The sequence below is a fragment of the Papaver somniferum genome, chromosome 5 (assembly GCF_003573695.1).
Source record: "Papaver somniferum cultivar HN1 chromosome 5, ASM357369v1, whole genome shotgun sequence".
NCBI classification, from domain to species: Eukaryota; Viridiplantae; Streptophyta; class Magnoliopsida; order Ranunculales; family Papaveraceae; genus Papaver; species Papaver somniferum.
This window is the reverse complement of record NC_039362.1, coordinates 94,236,005-94,244,702: the sequence shown is the minus strand read 5'-3', so window position 1 is coordinate 94,244,702 and position 8,698 is coordinate 94,236,005. Positions and strand designations below refer to the sequence as shown.

The window sequence follows — 8,698 nt, the reverse complement described above, 5'->3', positions numbered from 1 at the left end:
GAGATAACCGCCAAGGGGAAGTCTGCGGTTGAGTCTCCTTCAGAGGATTTCCCTTACTCGCTAATGCCTGAAGGTGAAGATGCCATTTTGGCTTGGCTTAAGAAGAAGAACCTGATGTTCGTCCCTAACCCTGCCCCAGTGGTCACTGGTGAGAAGAATTCCGACGCTTATACTCGTCGGATGATGCAATTGTCTTCTGAAAGCGTTGCTGAGATGTGGGAGAAGAATCTGAGAGCTTCGGAAGCTAACCTAGTGGTTGACCCTCCCTCCTCTGTTGCTGATATGATGGCCATAGCTGATGGGTACCAATACGGTTTTCCCCAGCAGCGTGTCTTAGAGGTGAATCCTTGTACTTTTTTTCTTCATGATATCCGAACATTGTATTCTTCGTGATATCTGATCCCTTTGATATAATAATGTTTGTTGTTTGTGACATAGATGATGAGGAGCGAACATTGTAACCATGTTCTATACCAATTCTTCAAAGCAAAGTCTTTAAAGTTGGAGGCCAAGCTTCGTCATAGAGAAGATGAACTGTATGCGGCTGAAGTGGAATTAAATGAACTGAGGGGCCGTCTGAAGGAAAAAGAACAGCTGGGTAACGCTGAGGAGAGTCTTCATTCAGAACTTGCTATAGTCCGCAACGAATTGGAGCAGACTCGTAGAAATGCCTCGTCCTTCACAGGTTCGTATTTTACGGATCTTTCACTCCTCGTGATTCCCTATCTTTATTTTGGTGTTCTGTCTGAGTCTCCCCACCCTATCTTCAGTGGGTGGAGTCCCCGAGCTGATATGGCTTCGGAAAGAAAGGGAACGACAGAAATCCCGTATTGCAGAGTTGGTGGGTAAGTTGAAAAGAGAAGCCGTAAAGTGGAATGCTCGTGCTGATGAGCACAACGCCTTAACATCTGAGTGGCGTGAAAAAGCGAACACTGATGGTTGATATGCAAAATAAGTACAATCATGACCGTTGACTGTTTAATGGTACGCTGCTATGGATGCGTGACAACCTTCGTGATGCTCGAGAACATGCTTCGGACTTAGAGGCTAGAGTGCGCTTTTTGGAAGGAGCGTTACAAAAATATCGTTCTTTATTAGGCCCCGGGCTTAGGAATAGTATGTTGCGTCTTTCCGAGGAAAGAGATAATGCTAGGGCCGAGGTTGGTGCTCTTAGTAAAGCCCTAGCAGCGTCTCTAGCTGATGTTGCTCGCCAAGTGGAGTCTGAAAGAGATCTTGAAGTGAATGTGTATCGATTCCATAAAAGGATGGGGGAGATGAATGACGAAGTCAACCATCTTCGTCACTTGGATTCAATGAAGCAGGTAGACTTAGACGCGAGTCAATTTGCCGTTACGAACCTTCAAACGGATTATAAGAAACTATCCAACGAATATGACTTTCTTGATGAGGCTCGGGACGCAGTTGTCAATGAGTATGAAGAGGCTTCGGCTAATGTCGAAGGTATAACCTCGTTTTATCGAGTGTGATTCTGTTATTTCTTCGTTTTAACCCCTTGGTATTTCTTGTTTTCAGCACTCGAGGGACAGCTTCACGCAGCAAATGATGAGCTTAAAAGACTCAATCTGCCTTAGTGCAGCAGGAAGGACAAACCAACTATTTCAAAGGGTTGGCCGCGTCTCGTGAGGAAGCAGCGGAGATTTCCTCCAAAGAGGCGGAACGCCTATCTGCATTGTTGTCTCAGGCTAACCAGCGGACCGCTGTTATCACTTACAAAGCTCGATGTCAGTTGGCTGAAGAGACCAACAAAGTCCTAGATAAGATTGAACTTGATCTTAAAGTCGAACATGGTCTTGTCAAGAATTATCCGCGTCGTCCCCTTCTCGCGCCATTGCCTGGTTCTTCTGGGCCCTCTTCAGGTGGTAGCGTACCTTCATCTCGCAGAGACAACCCTGTTGATGGAGTTGTATCGTCCAAGTAGATTTCTTTTATTAGTCATAGAAAGTTGATCCTTGTTGATTATATAATTTCGGATCATTTTTTGATGTGTTTCCTGCTTTATCTTATTTGCTGAATCTTGTAATCAACTCTTTATGAAATGGATCATCCTTTTGGCATACTTGCGTTATCAATTCATCTTTTTATTTTAAGTATTGTGAAGTGTTAAACTAGAAATAACTTGCTTTGTAAAAAGTTGAGAGTGTTTGGGTGCGACACCGAAGGTAAATACCTTCGTGATCGTCTTGAGACCTGTCACCCCGCTGGCGAATCCTGGGCCAGAGGATTCCCAAAGGGTGGGGGCCGAGGCAGCGTTTGAGAATATGGAATGCTTATTTACAAATATTTACATGCACCCATTCCGTCGACCCGCTGCCTTAAAATTGGTTGGGTATCTCTTTCTGCTGGGTGCCTTCCCCCTGGTCTTACACTCATAGACACTGATAGGGGAGCCCTGAGAGATTGTAGATTAACTAATTTTCCCAATATTGTTAATATGTAATGTACATGCGTTCATCCAGCGGGCCTTTTGACCATTTCGTTTGCTTGAATATTTCCCAAAAAGTTTGTTTGATTGATAGGTTGAGGACTGCTAATCCTCGTCCAGAGATAGAAACATGTAAAGCGGTTACGCTGCCTTCTTCTTCTGGTATTCTTCACGCAGATGCAAAGCTGCGCTGCTCCTATGGGTAGTACGGTTTGATCCATTTAGCATTCCAAGGGTGCCGGAGGACCTCGCCTTTCAGATTGCGAAGATAGTAGGAACCCTTTCCCGCGATGTCGTGTATTATAAAAGGTCCTCCCCATTTAGGTGCTAACTTTCCCCATTTATTCTCTCGTTGATACTGCGGGATTGTTCTTAGCACATACTGCCCTTCTACAAAATTTCGAACCTTAACCTTTTTGTTGTACTCTCTCGCTAGTCTCCGTTGATAATTTTCCATCTTTTGCAATGCTGCTTTCCTCCTTCCTTCCAGGTCGTCCAGTCTCTCTAACATCATGTCTGTTGTGAGATTTTTCTCCCATGCTTCGGTCTTTGAGGTTGGCATGAGGATCTCCGTTGGGATGACTGCTTCAGCTCCATAAGTGAGGAGAAATGGGGACTTCCCAGTGGAAGATCTTAGTGTTGTCCTGTATGCCCATAATATATTGTGTAGTTGTTCACACCATCGCCCCTTGTGCTCGTCTAATTGCTTTTTGAGGATAAGGGCGAGGGTCTTGTTAGTAGCTTCCGCTTGTCCGTTGCTTTGAGGGTATATGGGGGTGGACTTGTTTTTCCTTATTTTAAAAGTGTCGAAGAGCATGTCTATGTTTTTCCCCTGTAATTGTTTACCATTATCGGACACGATTTCCGCTGGTATGCCGAACCTGCAAATAATGTTTTGGAATATAAAAGTAAACACGTCCACGTCTCTGATCCTGGCTAAGTCTTTGGATTCCACCCATTTACTGAAGTAGTCCGTGGCTACTATCAAAAATCGTCTTTTCCCTGATCCTTTGATGAAAGGCCCAACGATATCTATGCCCCATTTTGCAAATGGCCACGGACTATCCACAGAATTCAACGTTGTTGCTGGTGCGTTTATCTTTTTGGCGAAATGCTGACATTCTTTACATCGTCGGGACATTCTTGCAGCATCTTGTATCATTGTGGGCCAGTAATATCCTTGCACTTTTGCTTTGTCGGCTAGTGATATCATGCCGCTATGATTCCCTGCGTCACCATAATGGATGTTGTTTAGAATTTGATGCCCCTCTTTCCTGGATAAGCAACGTAGTAACGGTCCGAGGAAAGATTTCTTGTACAAGATCCCATCCCGAAGATCATATCTTCCTACTTTGGAGAGTATTTTCCTGGTTTGTTTGTGATCCGTGGGTAAGGTTCCATCCTTGAGAAACGCATGGATCATCATTCTCCAATCATCTTCGTTGTTGAAATCTTCGTCTTGATTTTCTCTTGACAGGATATCTTCTTCGTCAAAATCGTCACGGATATCTTCTCCCACCTGATCTTCGATATTTTCTTCCACTGTATCTTGATTTGTAGCAAAGGAAAATTGTGATGCAATCGAAGGCTCGTATACCCTTGTTATTTTGATAGCTTCGATACTCTTGTCCTTCAGCATGGATGATATATATGCTAGGTCATCCGCGTGCCTGAGATCCCTTCTGCATAAGTGCCGGAACTTGATGTTCGGAATTTGTGATGCCAATGTTTGGACCAAGGCCATGTAAGCTGAGAGGGTGTCGTCGTACACATTGTATTCGAGACCTATTTTCCTTATGACAAGCTGCGAATCACTTGTCAGTCTTACATCAGTTACCCCCATCTCTATTATTAAGCGGAGGGCATGTACGACTGCCTCGTATTCGACGATGTTGTTAGTATGCTCTTTGAATTCTAACCTGAGTGCTTGTACGATCCTTTTCTCCAGTTGGGGTGGTGATGACAATGCCTATTCCTGCCCCTTCCTTATTTTTGGAACCATCAACAAAGACTTCCCATTGTCTTTGACTCGCGGGTTCGAGGACATCAATTGGATCCTTGCTTTCTTCGTCGGCTTCTGTCATTCCCCTAATCTCTTCATCGTTGTCCAAGGGCAGGTCTGCTAAGAAATCCGCCAAAACTTGGGATTTTTGGGAATGTTGAATTTCATGAATGATGTTGAATTGGTCCAGGTGGGTGTTCCACTTGGCTATTCGACCTACTTTTCCCGCGCTTTTGAAGACTGCTTCCAGTGGTGCTTTGCATGGGACGCGGATGAAGTGAGTTAGGAAATAGGTTCTCAGCTTTTGAGTAGCCCATACCAATGCCAGCATGAGTTGTTCGATCTTCGTGTAATTTCTTTCCACAAAATTGAGGGTCTTACTGACATAATAGATAGGTTGTTCTATCTTCGTATTGGTTTTGACCAACACTGCGCTAACTGCGTCTTCTGTCGCTCCTATGTACAATGCCAAAACCTCATCAGGATCAGGCTTCTAAAGGATCGGAATTGAAGCCAGGTGTTCCTTGATTCTTTGGAAGGCTTCTTCGCATTCTGCGGTCCATTCAAACTTACTCCCTTTTTTGAGAATATTGAAAAAATGTTTGCATTTGTCCGAGGATCGGGCAATAAATCTGCCCAAGGCTGCTAAGGACCCATTGAGCTTTTGCACTTCTTTTAAATTCTTCGGAGATGGCATTTCCACTATGGCCTGAATCTACGCGGGGTCTACCTTAATACCCCTTTTTGTTACCAGATATCCGAGGAATTTCCCTGAGGTGACACCGAAAGTGCATTTTTCTGGATTTACTTTCATGTGATGTTTCCTCATTGCTTCGAAAATATCTCTCAGGTCCTGGTGGTGATCTTTGCGCAGCCTACTTTTGACGAGCATGTCATCAATGTAGACTTCTAGGGTACTACCAATCCATGGCCTGAAAATAGCATCGACCATTTTTTGGTACGTTGCCCCTGCGTTTCGAAGTCCAAAGGGCATTCTAGTGTAGCAATAAAGGCCATGCGGGGTGTATAATGTTGTGTGTAGTTGATCTTCTTCTGCCAGGGCTACTTGGTTGTAACCAGAATATCCGTCCATGAATGACATCTCTTCGTATCTTTCCACTGCTTTAACCAGTTGATCTATGCTCGGCAGGGGATAGCTGTCCTTTGGACATGCCTTGTTGAGGTTAGTAAAGTCGATGCATATCCTAACCCCTCCATTTTTCTTAGGAACGACGACCATGTTGGAGATCCATGTAGGGTATTTGACTTCCTTGATGAAGCCTGCTTCTAGTAGTTTCCGAAGTTATTTTTCTACTGCCTTATGATACTCTGGTGCAACTTTTCTTATTTTCTGCCTGAAAGGTGGCGTGCTTGGTTTGATGCTCAGCTCGTGTTGGATTATTTTCGGATCAATCCCCGGCATGTCTCCTAACTTCCAAACGAATACATCCGCGCATTCTTTAAGTAATTTGGTTAAGGAATCTTCTCTTTTTTCGTCCATTATGGTCCCTACTTTGATCATCTTCGGGTTTTCTTCCGTTCCTATGTTGATTTCTTTTACGTGCTCCACTGGTGTGAACACCGGCTTCGGGTCCCCAAGGACTGGGACGTTCTTTAATTGCTATTTGGTATGTTTCTTTCCTTCGTTGGCTGCTGAAGTACTTGCCTTTGTGTTAAGGACATTATCATCCTTTGTCAAGCCCTTCCTTGTTAAGGGTGCACACGGTACGGTTCGGCTCGGTTCTTGACGAGACCGAGTACCTGTACCTCCCTAGCCTCGGTTCCAAAATTTTGGACCGGTACCTGTACCTTGTACCTCGGTTCCGGTTCCATTCGGTACCAGGTACGGTACCAGGTACGGTACCGGTTCCAATCGGTTCTTTTCCAGACAGAAATATGTCTTTTTCTCTGACAATCTAAGTACATGTTTTTTACCTGTTTTTCAATATATTAAGTAATAACTCATACTTAGAACAAAGCAACAATTAATAAGTAGCTATATTACTAGCAAACCAAACAAACAAAGTCTTGAAAACCTGAGTAGCAGTAGGCAGTAGCAGTGTAGCACACAAACTGACAATCTCACAATCACACACACTAAAGTCTGGGAAATCCGAAAAAATAACAATTAGCAGTAGGCAGTAGCCACAGACACACACACTAAGTCTTGAAAATGAGAAAATCTGAAAAAAGAACAACTAGCAGTGCAGCTAGTGATGCAGTAGTCTTGAATCTTGATCTTCTAATCCATATCAGCAGCACTTGTGGTGTCATCAGTGTTGATAGGACCAAGTAACGCTTCCAAACAAATAATAGTAGTTAGTAACTCAATATCATCTCAGCTTGCATCACAACTCATTTAACCCATCAACATACATAACAACTCTTCATTAGACTCAATTCATTAATCAGTTAAACATCCTAGAATGATCAACATCCAGAAGACCAAACTTCAATTCATAATTAAGATGAGAACTACAAAACCACCACCAAAACAAATTAACACCCTAATTTCTAACACCCTAATTTCTCAAATTAACTACACACATCAAGATACACATTACCAGATCAATAACAAAACATGAACCCTGAATTAAGACAAGTACTAGCTTGTTATTAGCAATTCAGCTAAACTTTCAATCCAAAGATTTTGCAGCTCATACTCAAAATCAAGATAACATCTGGATCTTCTCAACATCATTCAATTGATCAATTCTCATCCAAACAAATCCAAAAACAAAACCCTAACCCTAAAATCACAAATTCAGTAACATAAAACAGAGCATAGCATCACAATTCAATGAAACACACATCAATTAGATAAGATCTCAATGTTTCAAACATTAAACAACTAAACTAAAGAAAAACCCATATTTTATTTAACACCCTAATTTCATTAAAAAAAGTAATGAAAAATCAAAAGAAAAGATTAAGAAGATAGAATTCTTACCAAATCCAAGCCAAATCAATCAACTCTTGCAAATCTGATGAACAAGTCTTAATTACAAATCTGAAAAATCAAAAGATTAAAGGTAGAATTATTAGATTCAGATTCTCAGAAGATTCAGCATTATTACAAATCTCAATTACAAAACCCTAGGTTCAGTTCGCTTACCCTTTGAATCAACACTTGAGATTCAAAGTAGGTTCAGTTCGCTTACAAATCTTAATTACTTACCGTTTGAATCAACACTTACCCTTTGAATCAACACTTGTAATGGAGAAGAGAAGATTGTCGCTCGTCTCTGTTAATCAACATTTGTAATGGAGAAGATTGTCGCTCGTCCCTTCTCAGACAAAGAGGAGACGAAAAAAAGAAGAAGAAGAAAATGAGAAGAGAAACAGAAACCCTATAATGTTCGCTTATATACCCCCCTCTAATCTAACGGCTAATACTGATACCTTATCCCCTAAATCTAACGGCTCTAATCATTCGGGACATTCGGTCCGGTACGACACGGTACTTGTACAGGACCGTGTACCTATACCCCCAGACCTCGGTTCCTATTTTTTGGACCGGTACCTATACCTTGTACCTCGGTTCGGTCCAAAACCAGGTACGGTTCCACCGGTTACGGTTCGGTCCATCGGTCCGGCTCGGTTCCTGTGCACCCTTATTCCTTGTGGTTTCCTTGAGGAACAGGTCTATGGCCTTTTCTTTCGCAGCTTCTTTATTTTTGATCCTTTGGGTTTTTCGCTGCTCTTCCTGTTCGTTGTTGATACGATCCTGAGTGGTCTGGAACTCTTTTGCAGAGACCCGATCTCCCTTGATTTCCATCACTCCCTCGGGTGTAGGGAACCTGAGATATTGGTAGTAAGTTGCTGCCACTCCCTTGAGTTTATGTACCCACTTTCGTCCAATAATGGCATTATAGGGGGATGGGGCTTCAACCATGCTGAATCGTGTTTCTACTTTCATGGGCCTGGCGTTCACCTGCAACACGATGTCTCCCAATGGATTTGTGGGCGCTCCGTTGAACCCGTAGATGGTGTAATAAGAGGTCATTAGCTGTTCATCATGGAGCTTCATCCGTTTGAAGGCGTCGTAGAATAGAACGTTCACTGAGCTTCCCCCATCGACGAGGATCTTTTTGAGGTTACATCCGTCCACTGGTAGTGTGAGGACCAAGGGATCATTATGGTCTTCCATATCTTCTTCGATATCTTCAGTATCGAAGATGATAGGTGTGTTCATCCACTCTTCGTGCTCGTCCACCTCTACGCCATCAATCTTATATAATTCGCAGTGGTCT

At 42.9% G+C, this 8,698-nt stretch overlaps 1 long non-coding RNA gene across 1 annotated transcript; it reads right to left on the bottom strand.

Annotated features, from left to right (window-relative positions):
- Positions 1 to 6,413: 6,413 nt before the first annotated feature.
- LOC113277676 lies at positions 6,414 to 7,764 on the bottom strand. Its single transcript, XR_003325041.1, has 3 exons — positions 7,643 to 7,764; positions 7,396 to 7,455; positions 6,414 to 6,743 (listed from the first exon to the last, which is right to left on the bottom strand). It is a non-coding gene; the product is annotated as an uncharacterized LOC113277676 (long non-coding RNA).
- Between the last annotated feature and the right edge of the window lie 934 nt (positions 7,765 to 8,698).